This window comes from Pelobates fuscus, chromosome 4 (assembly GCF_036172605.1).
Source record: "Pelobates fuscus isolate aPelFus1 chromosome 4, aPelFus1.pri, whole genome shotgun sequence".
NCBI classification, from domain to species: Eukaryota; Metazoa; Chordata; class Amphibia; order Anura; family Pelobatidae; genus Pelobates; species Pelobates fuscus.
In genome coordinates, this window is record NC_086320.1 from 390,871,530 (window position 1) to 390,891,159 (window position 19,630).

Consider the following 19,630-nt stretch of genomic DNA (forward strand, 5'->3'; position numbering starts at 1 on the left):
CAGTAGTCCAGGAGAGAGAGAAAAAGAGCATGGGCCAGCACCTTAGCCGCATCCGGTTTTAAATAGGGGCGGATGCGTGCTATGTTTTTGAGATGGAAGCGACAGGATTTGACGATTGATTGGACTAGAGGGGTGAAGGAGAGGTTGGAGTCAAAAATAACACCCAGGCAGTGAGCCTGCGATGTAGAGGTGATGGTAGCGCCGTTGACTTGGAGGGAGGGAGACACGGGAGTAGTAACAATTGAGGGAGGAAAGACCAGAAGTTCTGTTTTGGACAGGTTGAGTTAAGGGAAGTGAGCAGCCATCCATTTGGAAATCGAAGAGAGGCAGTCAGAGACACGAGTCAAGACGGACAGAGAGAGATCAGGAGAGGACAGGTAGATTTGCGTGTCATCCGCATAGAAATGATAACGGAAGCCAAAGGAGCTGATGAGTTAACCAAGGGAGGCAGTGTAGATAGAGAACAGTAGGGACCAAGGACAGAACCTTGGGGCACGCCGACAGAGAGTGGTTGGAGGGAAGAGGCAGAGTCAGAGAAAGAAACAATAAAAGAGTGCTGGGAAAGGTAGGAGGAGCACCAGGAGAGAGCAGTATCCCGTAGACCAAAATTATGGAGAGTGCGAAGAAGATGTTGATGTTCAACAGTGTCAAAGGCAGCAGAAAGATCAAGGAGAATTAGGATAGAGTAATGGCCACGAGATTTAGCAGCAATTAGATTGTTGGATACTTTGGTCACAGCCGTTTCGACAGAATGACCAGCGCGGAATCCAAACTGATCCATGCTGAATCCTTGTTCAGAAATGACATACCCCAGGAATTGTACAGAAGTTTGGTCGAATAAGCATTTTTCTAATTTACAATAAAGACCGTTCTGCAACAACCTCTTAAGCACCATCCTAACATGAGTATGGTGTGTCTTCAAATCCGGAGAATATACAAGTATGTCATCAAGGTAGACTACGGCACAGACATGCAGTAGATCTCTAAGGACATCGTTTATGAGATCCTGAAATACGGCAGGAGCATTACACAATCCAAAAGGCATGACTAGATACTCGTAATGCCCACTACGTGTATTGAACGCCGTTTTCCATTCATCATTCTCCTTTATACGAACAAGGTTATAAGCCCCCCTGAGGTCTAGTTTAGTAAAATATCTAGAACCTTTAAAATGATCAAACAACTCAGTGATGAGAGGGATCGGATAGGCATTTTTAATCGTTATATTGTTTAGAGCCCTGTAGTCTATACACTGCCTCAAATCGCCCTCCTTTTTAGCCACAAAAAAGAAACCAGCACCAGCCGGAGAGGAGGACCTTCTAATAAAACCTTTAGTTAAGGCTTCCCGTATGTACTCCTGCATGACCTGGTTTTCTTTCTCAGAAAGAGGGTAGACCTTACCCCTAGGAGGCATAGTACCCGGTAACAGGTTTATGGCACAGTCATAGTCACGATGCGGAGGTAGCTTATCTGCCTCCCTTTTTTCGAAAACCAATGCAAGGTCTGCATACACAGAAGGGACAGAAACAGAAAGTGGTTTAGCTGTGGGCACGTTGAGTAAACAAACAGGACGTACATGAGCCATACAGTCTCGTTGACAAGATTCCCCCCAGGAGAGTATATCTAAACAACCCCAATCAAGTACTGGGTTGTGTTTAACTAACCAGGGAAAATCCAGAACGATGGAAGCAGTAGGGGAGTCAATTATTTGGAAGGTTAACCTTTCCTTGTGTAAAGCACCCACCGACATAACTATATCTTGGGTTTCATGGGTCACCAGAGGTTTCTCAAGTGGTCTACCATCTATGGCCTCAACAGCCAAGGGTGTGGCCTTTCGGATCAAAGTCAGGGCTGTGGTTTTGGCAAAGTTCTCATCCATAAGGTTGTCTGCCGCACCTGAATCGATCAAGGCTTTAGTTGTTATAGTGGTTTTGTTGACCAAAAGAGAAACCATAATAAACGGTCTGGAGATGGACACATGAGGGGACAAAGTCATAACACCCGAGGCCGACCCCTCTCTAGGCCTTAGGTGCTGAAGTTTCCCTGTAATTTAGGGCAGGTATTACAGTGGTGCCCCCTCTTTCCACAATAAAGACATAACCCCTCCCTTCTACGATACGTTCTTTCAGCCTCAGTTAACCCCGTAGCACCCAATTGCATGGGTTCGGGAGATGGTTGCCTAGGAGCGGGTAATGCTAGTAATGCAGTGCTGGGTAGAGCAGGTAACATCCGTGTATCCATCCGTCTTTGACTACGCCTATCTCTAATACGGTTATCAATAAGAATTACATAGTCTATAACATCATCCAGAAGAACAGGCAGTTCCATGGATGCTATTTCATCCAGTATGTAAGCGGCCAAACCCTCCTGAAAGGCTGTTACGAGGGCGTCGTTATTCCAAACCACTTCAGCTGCTAGAGTGCGGAATTCGATAGTATAATCCGCTACAGATCTGTTACCCTGTCGAACCCTAAGCAGAGCTTTGCCAGCAGAGGCAACCCTACCGGGTTGATCAAACGTGCGTTTGCATGCTGTCAAAAAATCTGCAAAGGACATAGGAGAAATATTCTCCCACATGGGGTTTGCCCATGCTAAAGCTCTCCCCGACAGGTGGTTTATCAAAAAGGCAATTTTGGATCTGAAGTGGGATAGGAACGTGGATTCATCACCAAATGGATATCAATTTGGTTGAGGAAACCACGACACAACGCTGGGTCACCGCTGTAGCGCTGTGGCGGTGTCATATGAACTACGTGAGCAGGAACAGGTACCGGAGTGGGAATGGGTTCGGGCACAACAGCAGCAACCTCCTGAACGGCAGGTTGCAAGTGTGCAGTACGAGCCAGTATGGTTTGTAAGGCCTGGGCAAACTGGTCCATACGGTGGTCTATGATGTAGAATTATTAAAAACCTGTATTGAACCTGTGTTGAATTTTTGCACTAACTCCATTTTAAACCACATTACCTGACAGATCCTCCATTTTAGACTACATTACATGACAGAATTTCCTGACAGCATTTAGTGTAATGAATAGAGACTGTATTTTCTATAAAGACATGACTAACCCCGGAATTATTGAATCTCCTGTAACATGCAACAAAGTATAGCCAAGGCCATAGCCAAGGCCATGAGAAGCTGGCCTAATGAAATGTTCTATTCATAAAAAGAACCCTGCACCTGACCTCGAGTCTGACATCACTAACTACCCAAAATGACGCTCAAGCCCCCCTTCCCACCGAGTAAGCCTCGTGCTGGGTAAGATGGCGCTTGAGCCATCTGTCCACACCCATGTCCAGAACAATACCACCTCCCGGTGGGAGGACACCTAGCTAACCACTTAGTTCTTGAGCCAATAACTAATATTGATGGGTGGACATTGACATAGCCACTTAACACTTAATCCAATTAATGATGTTTATTTACTGATATCTCGATAATCAATGATGATGTAATTTCGCTCTTATAAGGGTCTGCGAGCCCGCTTTTAATCAGATGCCATTAAATTTTCTCGAAGTTATTTTAACCTGAACTCCGTGTGTCAGTGTGAATTTACTTCTGCGTATACGCAATTTAATCGTCTCAGATTTGGACAGGAACAGATAGATTTTTAAACATATTTGTTTATTTCTAAATTAATCTACATCAATTTGGCGCCCAGAACGTGGGGCACCGGGCTATGGCCTCTGGCCAGTAAGCCATCCTAAGGAAGACGCTGTTGGACGGAGGAATCCGGGGGGAAGGAAAGGAGATTGATCACCTCCCTGTACACGGTAGAGACTACTGCAGAGTTTATCCGGTATGTTCCAGCCCCTTTGATTGACCCGTCTACGTGTCTGTGACTGCTACCGGGAGGACATCAAAGACAGGTAATATCTTGCCCGGTGTCTTGTTGTTACCCACCTGTTTACCTGCATTTAGTCTATCTGTTGCCTGGGAGTGTTTGTACTGGCTTGTTTAGCTTAAGTGCCCGGGTGGAGTGTTTGTCTGTGTGCCCCTTTTGGGATAAAGGGGGGTGGACCTGTGGTGTTCGCCTGGGGGTCCTCTGTTGCCTGTTTACTCCTTTTAGGAGCCACGTGGCTGTGGCTGTAGGGAAAAAGGGGGGTGGACCTGTGGAAGTTTTCCTGGGGGTCTTCTTTGCCTGTTTACCTCTTTTAGGTGCTGGGTAGCTGCAGCAGTAAGGAAAAAGAGGTTGGGGGAATCTGTGGAGGGGGTGTAGACTCATTGCTTCCTGGGGATTCCCCATGGTGTCACTTTGATAGCCTAGCTAGCCTCATTGTGCACATAGCTCTGCTTGCAGAGAGGTGGTACCCTCCAGCTTCGAGCGCTGAGGCTGGTGGCATTCCAATTTTTATTTGTGGTGCGTGGATTCGGGCAGGCATTGCTGTCTCCATCACCACGGGGTAGTGAGACTTATGAGTGGGTTCATAGGGGCGCTACGAGGGTGAGGATAGTGGTGGCCACACTTAGTGGACTGCTGTAACGAGGGAGGCATATGGATTTCGGGCCGGTGTTAGCTGTTATCCTTGGCCGCTGGTAGTGAAACTTACGAAAGTTGTTCTCCGAGCGGGGACACTACGAGGTTGAGGGAGGTGACTTTGGTCACATGAGTAAAGGAAAGGGATTACTGTTGATTTTATTTGAACTGTGATGCATGCACTGTATTTCAATTGAATTGTTGTTTTTTTTTTGTTTTGTTTAATTTGGAGTCATTCAAACTCCTGTGTCTGTCTCTAAATTTCACTTTTCTTTTACTTTTACTCTACTTCCTGTATTATTTACACTTTCCACTCCTATTTCTCTTGTGAGAGAAGTGATTGGTCACACACTTCTCACCCCGCTCCAATCCGTGACTACCACCTCGGGTAGGCGGATTTAGTGACTAGTCTACGTTTTGGGAAGACGCACTCGGGGGGACCCACCCTTTCTGAGTGGCAGTCGAGCATTGTAGACGTTCTGTTTCATTTTCCTTTCCCTATATCTGGGACGCCTTTTATAGGGGGATATGGGACAGGGATTGAGTAAGCCCGGTAAGGGCTGGTAAGCTTGTGATCTAGTTGAAGATAGAGAGGGTGAAGAAATGGTTAAAGGAGTTGAAAAGATTGCTAAAGTGTGTAAAATTGCTGTGCCTTCATGTGGTAGATTGCAGCCAGAAAGCTGGCGTAGATTACTGACAGAGAAGAAAGGCAAGCTTACAGATAATGATTTATTGCGTATTGCTGAAGCATGGTACAGAGTAGCGAAGGCTATTCAGCAGGAAGGTTGGGTTGAGGAAGAAATAGATCACAAAGGTGTAAAATTGTTTGTGTATCATAATAATTGTGTTGCTGGGGCATTCCCTCAGCCAGCGCCCCAAAATGGCGCCCAGGGGATGTCCATCCCCAAGGTTCAGTCAGCAATAAGTGACAGCCAGCTGACCATGTTCCACACTCCCAATCCTCCCAACGCCCATCCCATCATTTCCCCTGTTTGTCCGGTCCTGAATTCTGATGAATCATTATTTTCCCCATCATCATCCCTAACATTCCCATCATCCTCATCCATCCCTGCACTACCTTCTCTGCCTAATCCAAGCATTTCATCCGCCATTCCTTCTCTACGCTCTCTCTCCGTCAATAATCCTACCCTCCCGTCTGCATCCACCCAGTTCACTAACCCCTCCTCTCTTGCTACTGTCAATCCTACTACACCCGCTCCGGCTCCTCCTACTACACCTGCCTCTGCTAATCCCTCTCCGCTCTCTCCCCTTCCCACTCCTCCCACAGCCCAGGTTCCCACCCCTTCAGTTTCATATCCGTATCCCGGATGTCCCACCTCCTTTCCTAATCCCTGCCCAACTAACCCACCCTCCCCAGGTTCCGCCCAAAACCCTACCCAGTTGTCTTGGCCCTACCCCTTCCCTTACCCCTTGGCCCTGCCCTATCCAAACCAAGCCTACTTCCTGTCCCAAGCCACTCCCCAGACCCCGGTCATGCCCAGTCCGGCACAGTCTGCCCCGGATGTGCCCACATCCAACATGGCCGCCACTTCTTCCCTTAACCCTAACGCAGCTTCCTTTCACGCCTCCAATATGGCGGCCCCCAGTCATCCAGCACCCTTAATGCCGGTACTTCCCGGTGATTACTCACCCCAAGCTCATAATCCACTGGCCACTCCAGCTTCTGGGATTCCCTCATTTCCCCTGGTTCTGACACCTCAAATGGCCCCATTAATCAGAGGGGTCCAGGTCACAGATGAAGATGAGTATGAGGAGGGATCCCAGGGCTCACAGGATGCCACTGGGCCCCCGCCCCGCCGTTCCCTCGATGATCCTTTCGGACATACGGGCCGGGAGGATCGGGCTCCTCCTAAATATGTAGCTTTTAATCCTACTCAGGCTAGTGCCCTGATGAAATCACTCCCTGACCCAGAAAAGCAACCTATGCCTTTTTACCGAGGAATAGTTCAGATTCAAAAGACTTATTCTGCAGCATGGCGTGATTTACTGAGCATTTGTGTTATTAAAGCCGGGGATGCATACTGGCCCAGCATGGCCCGCCACCTCAGTACAGATCTGCTAATAAGTGACATTGATTACCCCTCCGGAGTAACTTTTTGTAACCAACTAAAAGAATGGGCTAAGGACAAACTTGCAGATCAGGCTGCTGGCCTTACTGATATTGTGCAAGACAAAGGAGAATCAGTGGAAAGGTTTCATGCAAGACTGTTTCAATTGTTTACAGATTTGGGATTTGATCTTACAGACAAGATCCATTCTCAAATGCTGTCTGGTGCATATGTCCAAGGTGTTAAAGACTCCATACGCAAGGGAATCATTGCTGCACGCCCTGAATATAAGGTAGTCCCTCTGGATACCTTACTCTTAGTTGCTAGGGGTCTGGAATCTGCCCAGACTCCTAGAAGGCCCAATTCAGCTCCTCTCATGGTGTCCCGCACCGGACCTGTCCCTAAAGGCACCAAACCCGAGGATGGATTTTGCTTCAATTGCAAAGCTAAAGGACATTTCAAAAATGACTGCCCTGAACCCAAACAGATGTCCAAGCCTGCCCCTAGCCCCAAGGCCTCAAAAACAGTTCCAATAGTTGAGGAACCTGATTATTAGGAAATTGGCAAGCCTGTGTCATTAACCCCTGTCATGGCAGTGTCTTCAGGGGATAAAGGGGGGCCACTTGCCACTGTGACTCTACCAATTGAAGGAAAACCTACTACATTTCTTGTTGACACAGGTGCAGCCCGAAGTGTTCTACGAGAACAAGACCTGCCAGACCCATCATTTCTGTCAAATATCGATGTCTCTTGTGTAGGAGTGGATGGCCAACCAAGACACAATCCCTTAACAACTCCATTACGAGTTGGCAACTACCCTAGCTTGCTTGCTCGTTTTGTGGTATCCTCCACATGCCCAATTAACCTGTTAGGCGCTGATGTCCTCTCACGCCTGCAGGCATCTATCATCTTCACTCCAGATGGACAGGTAGAACTATCTACCCCTCTATCTGTATCAGACACCTCAGCCTTGTGCTCCCTGCCTCTGATGCTGCATTTAGAAGAACCCCATGGGGAAGCAAAGGAACAGAGGTCCAATTTCCCAGATTCACTCAAGACAAAGGTACCTGCAAAACTATGGTCCTCAGGCCCAGAGGACATAGGTCACCTAAAGGTTCCACCTGTGGTGGTAAAGCTCATTCCAGGAGCAAAGTTGCCAAGAAAACCACAATATCCTTTAAAACCAGCTCAAGCTGCAGCTATTTCAATTCAAATCAAAGCACTCTTGGAGAAGGGTGCTCTCGTGAAATGTGAATCCAAATGCAACACCCCATTATTTCCTGTGAAGAAGAAAACTCCAAAAGGTGAACCAGAGAAGTACAGAATGGTTCAGGATCTCCGTGCAGTCAATGAAGCAACAGTCCTGGACACCCCTATTGTGCCTAACCCACACACTCTGCTCTCTGGGGTCCCACCTTCAGCAAAATACTTCACAGTCATTGATCTGGCCAATGCCTTCTTCAGTGTACCACTGGATCCAATTTGCCAATACCTGTTCGCTTTCACACATGAAATGCAACAGTACACATAGACTGTCATGCCCCAAGGGGCACAAAACTCTCCAAGTCAGTTTGCAAAGGCCATGTGCTCTATCCTTGATCCATGGCAAGCTGACCATCCAAAAGTTGTCCTGCTCCAGTATGTGGATGATTTACTGCTCTGTGGAGATGACATACCTACAACTAAAGAATGTTCAATTAGTCTTCTTTGCTATTTAGCAGAACAAGGATGCAAAGCTTCACTTCTCAAGCTGCAATTCTGTCAACCTACAGCAATCTTCCTTGGACATTGTCTATCTCAAGGTACCAGACATCTCACCCGTGACCGAGTCAGAGCAGTACTGGATATTCCACCTCCAAGGACTTCAAAATCTCTACATGCCTTCTTAGGCCTCATTTCCTATTGCCGAGCATGGATCCCAGAAGCCTCTCTGCTCATGCAACCACTCTATGATGCACTCAAGTCAGACCCATTCTGCCTGACCAATGAAGCACTGGATAATTTCAATACACTAAAACGTGCCATTGCATCTGCTCCTGCTCTAGGCTTACCAGACTACACCAAACCCTTCAAATTGTTTGTCTCTGAAAGACAAGGCCATGCTACAGGAGTCCTTACCCAAACAAATGACTTAAGAGGCCGTCAAAGGCCTATTGGATTTTTCTCCTGCCAGCTGGATATCGTGGCCGGAGGGACCCCTTCCTGCCTTAGGGCCGTTTTTGCAGCAAGAGAACTCATTGAAAGAACTGCAGACCTGGTCCTTGGCCACCCTCTAGTTGTCTTGGCCCCTCATGACATTTCTGCCATCATCAACCAAGTACAACTCAAGCATGTGTCTCCTGCAAGACACCTACGCCTCCAATGTCATCTCTTGTTACCTGACAACATTACCATACAAAGATGTCAAGTTCTCAATCCGTCCACTCTTCTCCCACTACCTGAGGGAGGTATCCACTATGGGTTTATCATGGATGAAACCTACATCTACCTTCTTGCTGGTACAATCAAGAGAATGCATCCTGATTTATCCTTTCATGATGGACAAGCTCCTCTCTGCGAGGGACCAGGATATGCCTTCTGTACCATGTGGTATAAGCCAAACAGCACTCCTGAGCCTTGCTACGAAGATGAGCTTTATCACCTGGTGGAGGTGAAACTCACTGCTCAAGACTTCTACTGTGACTCTGAGGGCAACAGCATGGCCTTGATTCAATTACCTTCAGAACTCAAATACTTGTACCGTCATTGGGATACTGCCATTCCACATGTCCCTGTCACCAAGTTGAAAACAAAATCATGGAATGATCTTGGGCCCATGGCAAAATTATGGGCCACCATGGATGAATCACAGCTACAGGAAAATGGCATTGTCAAATACCCAACAACTGACCATCTTGAAGCATGGCCACGCCACTTCCTGGAAAATGAATTTCAAGATCTGGTCATAGTGAATGATTATGACCCAGAGACACCTCATGACTGTTTTGAACAGATGAAAATGGAGACAATACACCTACCAACTGTACATGAGAATCCATTAACTGATCCTGATCTCACTCTGTTTGTGAACGGTTCAAGGTATGCTGATGAAGAAGGAAAATACCACACAGGATATGCCGTAACCACAACAGATGAAGTTATCAAATCATCATCTTTACCACCAGCAATGTCTGCACAAGAAGCTGAATTGCAAGCCCTGACTTCAGCATGCAAAATCTCCGAAGGAAAACGTGCCAACATCTACACAGATTCAAGATACGCTCTGGGTGTGGCACATGACTTCGGCCTAATTTGGAAAACAAGAGGATTTCTTACCACTGCCGGTACACCAGTCAAACACAGCTCTGCAATCAAGGAACTAATGGATGCCCTCCTACTCCCTGAAGAAGTGGCCATCTTGAAAGTGAAGGCACATGGGAAGTTGGATACAGATGAAGCAAAGGGCAACCACTTGGCTGATCAGGCTGCTAAGAAAGCGGCAAGGAAATTGCAGGAAGTGGATGAAGAAGTGTCCGGACATGAAGAAATTCCTATTTTTGCCTTGCAGACCCTTCCTACTGACCTAAGAATCTTACGGGAACAGCAAGCTACAACTGCCCCCGAAGAAATACAGAAGTGGAAGAAGAAAGGAGCAGTCCTAAAGGATGGAGTATATTACAACAACTTTAGATTCTGCCTTCCTAAGAATTTATATCCAGCAGTTGTCCAATGGGCACATGGACCTGCACATCTGTCAAAAGACTTAATGGCCGCCCTCATACAAAAGTATTATGAAGCACCTGGAATCACAACATTGATCAACAGCTTCTGTAGGGCCTGTGTCATTTGTGCAAAATGCAACCCAGGAAAACCAACCAAGGTGCCCTTGAAACACCTGGCTAAGCCCATGTACCCATTCCAGAGAATTCAGATTGATCACATACAAATGCCCAAGAGTGGGCCTCATGAGTATGCACTAGTAATAGTGGACATGTTCTCAGGCTGGCCAGAAGCCTACCCAGTGGCCAATATCACTGCCAAGACAACAGCAAAACGTCTACTTGCAGATATTGTATGTAGATTTGGACTTCCAGAAGCTATTGAAGGTGACCAGGGCCCAGCCTTTACAGCAACAGTGACTAAAGAAATTTGGAATGCTCTGGGAGTGACCCTAGCTTTTCACACCCCTTACCACCCACAAAGTAGTGGCAAAGTGGAACGCATGAATGGCACCCTAAAAGCCAGAATGTTAAAAATGTCACAAGAAACAAAGATGCCCTGGCCAGAAAGCTTGTCAGTAGCTTTATTCAGTGTTAGGCACACACCTAGAGGGAAGCACTCACTATCCCCATATGAGATTCTATTTGGGACTGCACCCAGACTAGGTTGTTATCACCCGCAACAGTTGCAGCTTCAAACTGATGTTTTAGTAGACTATGTAACTGAACTTGCAAATGCCTTGAACAAAATACATGCCCAAGTTTTCTCTTCAATTCCAGATCCCGAATCTGATACGGGTACCCACAACCTGCTTCCCGGAGATTGGGTTCTGGTCAAGAAATTTGTGCGGAAACATACCCTGGAACCAAGATTTGACGGGCCATTCCAAGTTCTCCTGATCACTGCAACCTCCGTCAAATTGGCCGGCAGGCCAAATTGGATCCACGCTTCCCATTGCAAGAAAGCTCCTGCCCCAGAGGAAGCAGATACCGCACAACCATGTACCTCTGGTACATCTTCTCCTTAGTTAGCCTAACTAAGACCCAGCAAGTAGCCATCACCAAAGATGCCAGTGGGTATACCTTCTGGTACAATTCTTCATGTACCCGTGTGGCTACTTATACTTTTGATTACTGTGACATTGTAGAATGCCCATTCCCTACATCACAGATTCAAAATATCTATAGAGATATTCCTCATTTAAAGGACCCCTATGTTTGTGTAGTTGACAAACAATGGGGGCACAATTGTAACCATTGGGGGGCGGCGGGATGGAATGCCGGGCCTGCCTGGGGTTACAAACCAAAAAGTGCCTTATCTAAAGTAGATGATCATGGTAGATCCCTCCTCCAAAGAATGACCTTAAGGAAGCCTGGAGGAGGTACACCCATGAAATTAATCCTAAATATTGAGCATCCCAGCCCAACAGATGCAGACCAGTATGTAATGGGAATGTATTGGAAGAAAGGTTCCTATAACAAGCTAGGGCACTTCTACCTTAAAGATATGTGCCACTCTCCAGAGTGGCAAGGGGCCACCCATATGGTCTCAAATCCATTAAAACCACACATCCAGTCCTTTAAAGACATGATGGCCATTGCAAACCCCACCTTCGAAGATACCATGGCCGCTGAAACAGGTTTTAATGATGTTAATCTATGGTTGGAATGGATGAAATATAATGCCAACAAACATAACAGAACCGCATGCTATGTGTGTGGTGGTGCCCGGCCTCACCTCGGCACCGTACCTTTAACCTTGCCAGTAGATATAGAAGAATGTGTTTTGAGTCTTTTTGCCTACCACTACAATTTCAATAGGTCCCTCTGCAAAGCATGGACAGTGGAATATCCTCTCTTAGCCAAGGATGTCAAACCCCCAGATGGTGTTACAGTTTATAAAGGTAACTACACTTGTTATGCTAATTATGATGGAATTGGTAAATTCTTGGGTAACTTCTCCAAAGGGTATTGTGCCACCTACAGAACTGTCTCCATGAACCTGCTGCAATTCCATACTAGGTCATTGGGGGATATTTACTGGTTGTGTGGGGATTTACAGCTAAGATCCAGGATGGACAAGGAATGGTGGGGGGAGTGTACTTTGGCTAAAGCCATCATGCCTATACATATTATCTATGACACACACCCTGACACACATGAGTCCAAACACACACCAACCAAGGTTAAGCGTGAAGCCCCAGTAAAAGGCAGTTTTGACCCTCACATTTACATTGATGCCATTGGGGTGCCTAGGGGGGTGCCCAATGAATTTAAAGCAAGAGATGAAGTTGCTGCAGGATTTGAATCACTTTTTACCATAGTTACTGCAAACAAGAATTTGAATTGGATAAATTACATTTATTACAACCAACAACGCTTTGTTAACTACACCAGGGATGCCCTCCAGGGATTAGCCGAACAGCTGCAGGCTACATCCCAAATGTCCTTCCAGAATAGAATGGCCTTAGACATGATTCTAGCTGAAAAAGGGGGTGTATGTAAAATTTTGCCCGACACCATGACATGTTGTACTTACATCCCAGAAAACACAGGCCCTAATGGTAAAGTCACCTTAGCCATAGAAAAATTAAATGAGCTCTCTGAAGAGTTAAAAAGGAATTCTGGGATAAAAGATCCCTGGGAAAGATGGTTTGGTTGGATGACAGGATGGCAAAAAGCTTTAATGCATATTGGTATGGCAATACTAATTTCTCTTTTTATCTTTGCTCTTCTCATTTGTTGTGTCCTCCCTTGTCTGAGGAAATTCCTACAGAAGACTGTAGACCAAGCAACACCAACATCTGGCAGTTGATGACCAAGATTTTCAAGATCTCAACTCACCCTGTATACCGCTGCAAACTATCCCTTTTGTTGATAAAGTGCAAGAGTTCTAGGAAGGGGCCAGCTTAGGGACAGCATCCGTCTGTAATGGGTAAAGTCTCCCGTGTGGAGAAGTGGTGGACAAGCCACCGTGGGCCACCCATGGGAGTGAAGCGTTCGAGAGCCATGCTGACGGATGAGTTAGCCTATTAGGGTCAGATTAAGGGACAGAATTGCACTTTGCATTAACACCTAGCTAGCGGCCACAGGGTTTCTGTGCCTTTGGGTTAACACGTCTTCTGGTATTAACAAATAAAGTTTATCTTTTTAGAATCTAACATTTCATAGGGGGGACTGATGTAGAATTATTAAAAACCTGTATTGAACCTGTGTTGAATTTTTGCACTAACTCCATTTTAAACCACATTACCTGACAGATCCTCCATTTTAGACTACATTACATGACAGAATTTCCTAACAGCATTTAGTGTAATGAATAGAGACTGTATTTTCTATAAAGACATGACTAACCCCGGAATTATTGAATCTCCTGTAACATGCAACAAAGTATAGCCAAGGCCATAGCCAAGGCCATGAGAAGCTGGCCTAATGAAATGTTCTATTCATAAAAAGAACCCTGCACCTGACCACGAGTCTGACATCACTAACTACCCAAAATGACGCTCAAGCCCCCCTTCCCACCGAGTAAGCCTCGTGCTGGGTAAGATGGCGCTTGAGCCATCTGTCCACACCCATGTCCAGAACAATACCACCTCCCGGTGGGAGGACACCTAGCTAACCACTTAGTTCTTGAGCCAATAACTAATATTGATGGGTGGACATTGACATAGCCACTTAACACTTAATTCAATTAATGATGTTTATTTACTGATATCTCGATAATCAATGATGATGTAATTTCGCTCTTATAAGGGTCTGCGAGCCCGCTTTTAATCAGATGCCATTAAATTTTCTCGAAGTTATTTTAACCTGAACTCCGTGTGTCAGTGTGAATTTACTTCTGCGTATACGCAATTTAATCGTCTCAGATTTGGACAGGAACAGATAGATTTTTAAACATATTTGTTTATTTCTAAATTAATCTACATCAGTCTAAACTATCCATTCTAGCCTCCTGATTAACAAGTAGCTGTGGAATGTCAGCAGGTTCCATTTTGGCCCTGTTGTAATGTCACGATTCGGGGAACCCAACACGCTAACACACACACACACACAGAAAAGGTGCAGTACCGGACCTTAGAGTGGCCGGGCTAAGCACAAACAGAATAGTCAGGATAGAAGCCGAGTAAGGGGAACCAGAAGACAGAATAACGAGAAACAAGTCGAGGTCAAAGGGTAGGAGAAAGTCACAAAGTCAGATTTAACAAGCCAGAGAGTATGTAAGCAGAAGACACAAGTTCAGTAGCAATACTATAAAGCAAAGACCACAACAGGGCACTGAGAGACAGGAAAGGTAAGTATTTATATCTTATACTTAATCAGAATTAACAATCACACGTGGGGGATATCTATACCCCCCACTGTGATTGTTGCGCTGTAGCTTTAACGCCGGGTCACGTGAGTGACCCCGGCGTTCTGATATCAGTGCCGGCTCCCAGCGTGCAGCGTTAGACATGCTGCCGCTGGGAGGAGGAGAGGAGGATGCGAGCGGCGTGTCAAGGGGAGAGGATGCCGCTCGCTGACCGGTAAGGGGAGGGGGACTGCGGGCGGCGACGGACCGAGGGTGAGTGCTGCGAGAGGTTTGCAGCCTCCCCTCACAGCTGCCCTCGGAACCCTGACACCGCCATTTCGTGCATACAAATACAGGTGGTGAGAACAATGGGAGGCGGCCATCTTGTCTCCCGAATGCGGCCAGCGGGACTTGGTCGTCGAGTGCCTGGAACTGTTTTCGGCAACGCTCTCGCACAAACCCCAGTCTATATGGAACTCCGCTACGTTCTATTTCCTAGCACTTTAGACGAACGGCGTTCGGGAGTTTGAAACAGACGAACGCAAGGAGCATTCTGCACGAACCATCTTTATTCTACCTATTGCAGTTTTCGTATGAATCTCCACGAATGAAGACTGTAACGGAATGCAGTATAATAGTACACGATATCCGTTGGTATCTTCAGGAAATCCACAGTCAGAGTAGAAAGCAAGGCAATATCCCCAATCCTCCCAATAACCGGACGAAACACAGTTTGGGAGTCAACTAACTCGGTTTATTCACAAGCAGCATATTTATACAGTTCCCCATGCAAGGGGTTTCCACACAGATAATCCAGGGGATTTCTCCCAACATGCATTGTGACTTTCCCAACAGGCATTGCTGCACGAGATGGATACTCCCACAAAAATGGACGATTAAGTGGATTATCCCCTCGTGCAGCAAAACCGACAATTGACTTTAAAATATATAATTCACACAATATTCGGTACTTTGGAACAACCGAACGTTCGGTAGATAGCTGGGGTCGGAGCGCACACTTTGTGAGCATACCGCTCTGATCCCAGCTGAATTGACCGAACGCCGCACATAATACATTTAAACATGGAAGTTGGTCCAAAAGTACCGAATAAATACGGGACACATAATGTACCGAACGCGGGACTCCTGAACGCTCTGGAAGTCCAGCGGTGTTCGGATCATTGAGTAGCCGTTTTCAGTTCCAGGCTCTCGACGACCGAACACCGCTGCAGAGACAAAGGATCCAAGATGGCCGACCGCCGCATGGTCGGTAGTCGAACGACGGCTACCTAGGAGAGCCCTTAAGTACCGATTGCAACAATGTTGCAATCGGTTAATTGGGACCACACAACTTGTGAATGTGTGGTCGACCTGGGGAGCCCGTATTCGTACGGCGAACGGCCAGGATAACCGTGTTTCGTCGTACGAATGCTTGTATGCTGGCAGCGTACGGCTGTCAGCATGCGAACGGCCATAGCACAATACATATACAATCAACGGAACACATTATACATTCAGCCTACGGACAACCTATACTGCATATAGCTCAGAAGTGGCTAGGTTTGCCACAATGCTCCCCCAGAACCAAGCCGGCATACACAGTCTGATCCCAACGGATCGGCTTGGGGATGTCCGGGAGAGTACTCACAGATCACTTCTCGAGTTCAGTCTGTCTGGATAACCCGTCAGCGTTACCGTTTTGTTTTCCGGGCCGATAATGAATGGTAAAGTCAAAGGGCTGCAGCGCCAAACTCCAGCGCAGCAGCCGGGCATTGTCTCCAGATACACGGTTTAGCCACACTAACGGGTTGTGATCTGTGAGTAAGGAAAAAGGTTGTCCGTACAAATATGGCTGTAACTTTTTGAGGGCCCACACCACGGCCAGGCATTCTTTCTCAATGGCCGCGTAGCTCACTTCACGCGGCAGTAACTTGCGGCTTAAGTAGGCTACGGGGTGTTCTCCGCCATCGGCTCCCACTTGGCTCAGTACTGCCCCCAATCCAAACATTGAAGCGTCTGTGTGAACAAGAAATCTTTTAGTTGGATCAGGAGCAGTTAACACAGGAGCATTAGTTAGAGCCGTTTTGAGTTGCTGGAATGCCTGCTCACACTCTGGGGCCCAGACAACCTGTCGGGGTAGGTTCTTTTTAGTCAAGTCCGTTAGGGGTTTGGCCAGGGTGCTATAGTCTGGAACAAACTTCCGGTAGTAGCCGGCCGTCCCTAAAAACGCCAGCACCTGAGTCTTAGTCCTGGGGGTAGGCCACTTGGCTACGGCCTCAATCTTGGCTGGCTCGGGTCTCTGCTGCCCACACCCTACTCGGTGTCCCAAATACTGCACCTCGGCCATACCTATATGGCACTTGCTAGGCTTTAACGTTAACCCAGCCTCCCCAATCCGATCTAGGATCGCCCCTATATGGTGTAGGTGGTCTTCCCAGGTCTGGCTAAAGATGGCTATGTCATCTAGATAGGCACAGGCATACTCCTGGAACCCGTCCAGTAGCCGATCTACCATCCGCTGAAAGGTAGCCGGAGCGTTTTTCATTCCGAAGGGCATGACCTTGAACTGGTACAGGCCAAACGGAGTGACAAACGCCGACTTGGGGATGGCGTCATCGGCTAGTGGAATTTGCCAGTACCCCTTACACAAGTCAATGGTAGTGAGATACTGGCCCCGTGCCATCTTGTCTAACAGCTCGTCTATCCGGGGCATCGGGTAGGCATCAGACACCGTTTTGTCATTTAGCCTCCGGTAGTCGACACAGAACCTGGTGGTGCCATCCTTTTTAGGTACCAGGACTACCGGCGATGCCCAGGGGCTATCGGAGGGTTCGATAACCCCTAGCTGTAGCATTTCATCGAGCTCGGCTTTCATATGGGTACGGACTGATTCCGGAACCCTATATGGAGCCTGCCTCATAGGTAGCTGTCCCAGGGTGTCTACTCGGTGAGTGGCTAGCGGAGTGTAACCAGGTAAATTGGAGAAGGTAGCTCCTTTGGCTTCAATCAGCGCTTGTACCTGGGCACGCTCCTGGGGGCTGAGTCGCTCCCCCAGCTGAACTCCCTGGGAGGGCTCTATCGGTGTCTCGGGCTCTAGTAGGTCAGGTAAGGGTAAGTTCTCCTGATCCTCTAAGGAGGAGGCACATATTGCCGTCACATCCTCGATCCTCTCATGGTAGGGTTTGAGCATGTTCACGTGGAGCATGCGTCTCTTCCCTACCCCTGAGCAGGGGCCGATCACATAGGTAGTGTCGCATCGCTGCTCCACTACCTGGTATGGGCCTTGCCAGATGGCCTGCAGCTTGTCTGTGCGGACGGGTTTTAAAATTAAAACCTTCTGTCCCACCTGAAAGCTGCGGTCTCGGGCTCCTCTATCGTACCAGCGTCGCTGTCGTTGCTGGGCCGCCTGGAGGTTGGTGTGTACAGCCTGAGTGAGCGCCTCCAGACGGTCACTGAACTCCAGTACGTAGGATATAATAGGGGTTTCGTTGGTAGGGCTCTCTCCCTCCCAATGTTCCCTAATCAAGTTCAAGGGTCCCCGCACCCGTCTCCCAAATAGTAGCTCAAACGGGGAGAATCCTGTCGACTCCTGGGGAACCTCTCTATAAGCAAAGAGTAGGTGAGGCAGAAACCTCTCCCAGTCTTTGTGGGTCTCCCCGAACGTCCGAAGCATCTGCTTCAGCGTCCCGTTGAACCTCTCACATAGCCCATTGGACTGGGGGTGGTAGGCGGAATTAACTATCGGCTTAATGCCACATACCTTCCACCTATGTTGGGTAACTTCGGCCGTAAATTGGGTACCTCGGTCCGAGATTATCTCTTGGGGAAACCCTACCCGGGAAAACACTTTCAATAATGCTTCCGCTACAGTCTCAGCATGGATATTAGTGAGGGCCACAGCTTCGGGGTACCTGGTGGCGTAATCCACTACAGTTAAGATGTATCTTTTGCCAGAGGGACTGGGTTTTGGCAGGGGCCCTACGATATCCACCGCTACTCGGCTGAAGGGTTCTGCGATAATAGGTAGGGGGCATAGCTTGGCCTTGTGGCGGTCCCCTCGTTTACCTACTCGCTGGCAGACGTCGCAAGAGGTGCAATACTGGCGCACATCCTGAGAGATCCCGGGCCAGAAGAAGGCATGTGTTAAGCGGTATCGGGTACGGGTCATCCCTAGGTGTCCTGACAAGGGGATATCATGAGCAATTCTAAGCAGCTCCTGTCTATACTTTTGCGGTACCACTAGCTGTTTGTTCGTCAGGGTGACAGACCCCCCCACATCTTTTGTCGTGACACGGTATAACAACTCTTTCTCCCAGATGTACTGCTCCCCCTCTAGCCCTGTTTGGTCTGTTTGTGCCCGGTCCCTATATACTTGGAGGGTGGGATCGGTCTGGACTTCGGTCGCAAAGGTAGTCGGGGTATCCCAGGGTATGGGGGTCGGTTGGGGGACATGGTCTCTTACCTGAGCCTCAGAGTGTATCGGTGTAGCCGTGGTGCGAGCCTGTTGCCGGGTGGTTACGGGGTGTGCCTCCTGGTAGGGAGCCTGGGGAATAAAAGCGGAAGTCATTTGGCCTAAGTCATTCCCCAGTACAACATCTGCAGGTAAATTCTGCATAAGCCCCACTTCCACAGTCCCCTCTCCCACACCCCAATCCAAGTGTACTTTGGCAGTAGGTAGCCGGTATACTGCTCCCCCGGCCACCCGTACTGCCACTGAACCGCCAGTGTGGGTTGCGCCTGGTACCAAATGTGGTGCAACCAAAGTTAAAGTGGCTCCCGAATCCCGGAGCCCTTGTACCTCCTTCCCCTCTAGGGTTACTAGCTGCCGATGATGTTGTCGGTTGTCGGTGGCTCGGACCGACATTACTTCGTGGAGCACCCCTAGAGGCTCCTCAATTTGAGCGCTCCGCAATTCTTGGGTGGCGGGTGCTACCTGGTAATGGTGTGCAGCAGCCCTTGGTGCCAAATTTTGTCGCACCTGATTCCAAGCTTGCCGACTCCGGTTTTGGGTGCACTCCCGAGAAATGTGTCCCCACTGCTTGCAGGTGTGACACTGAATGTTAGCCCGGCCGTTGTATCGGGAGGTAGGTGGTG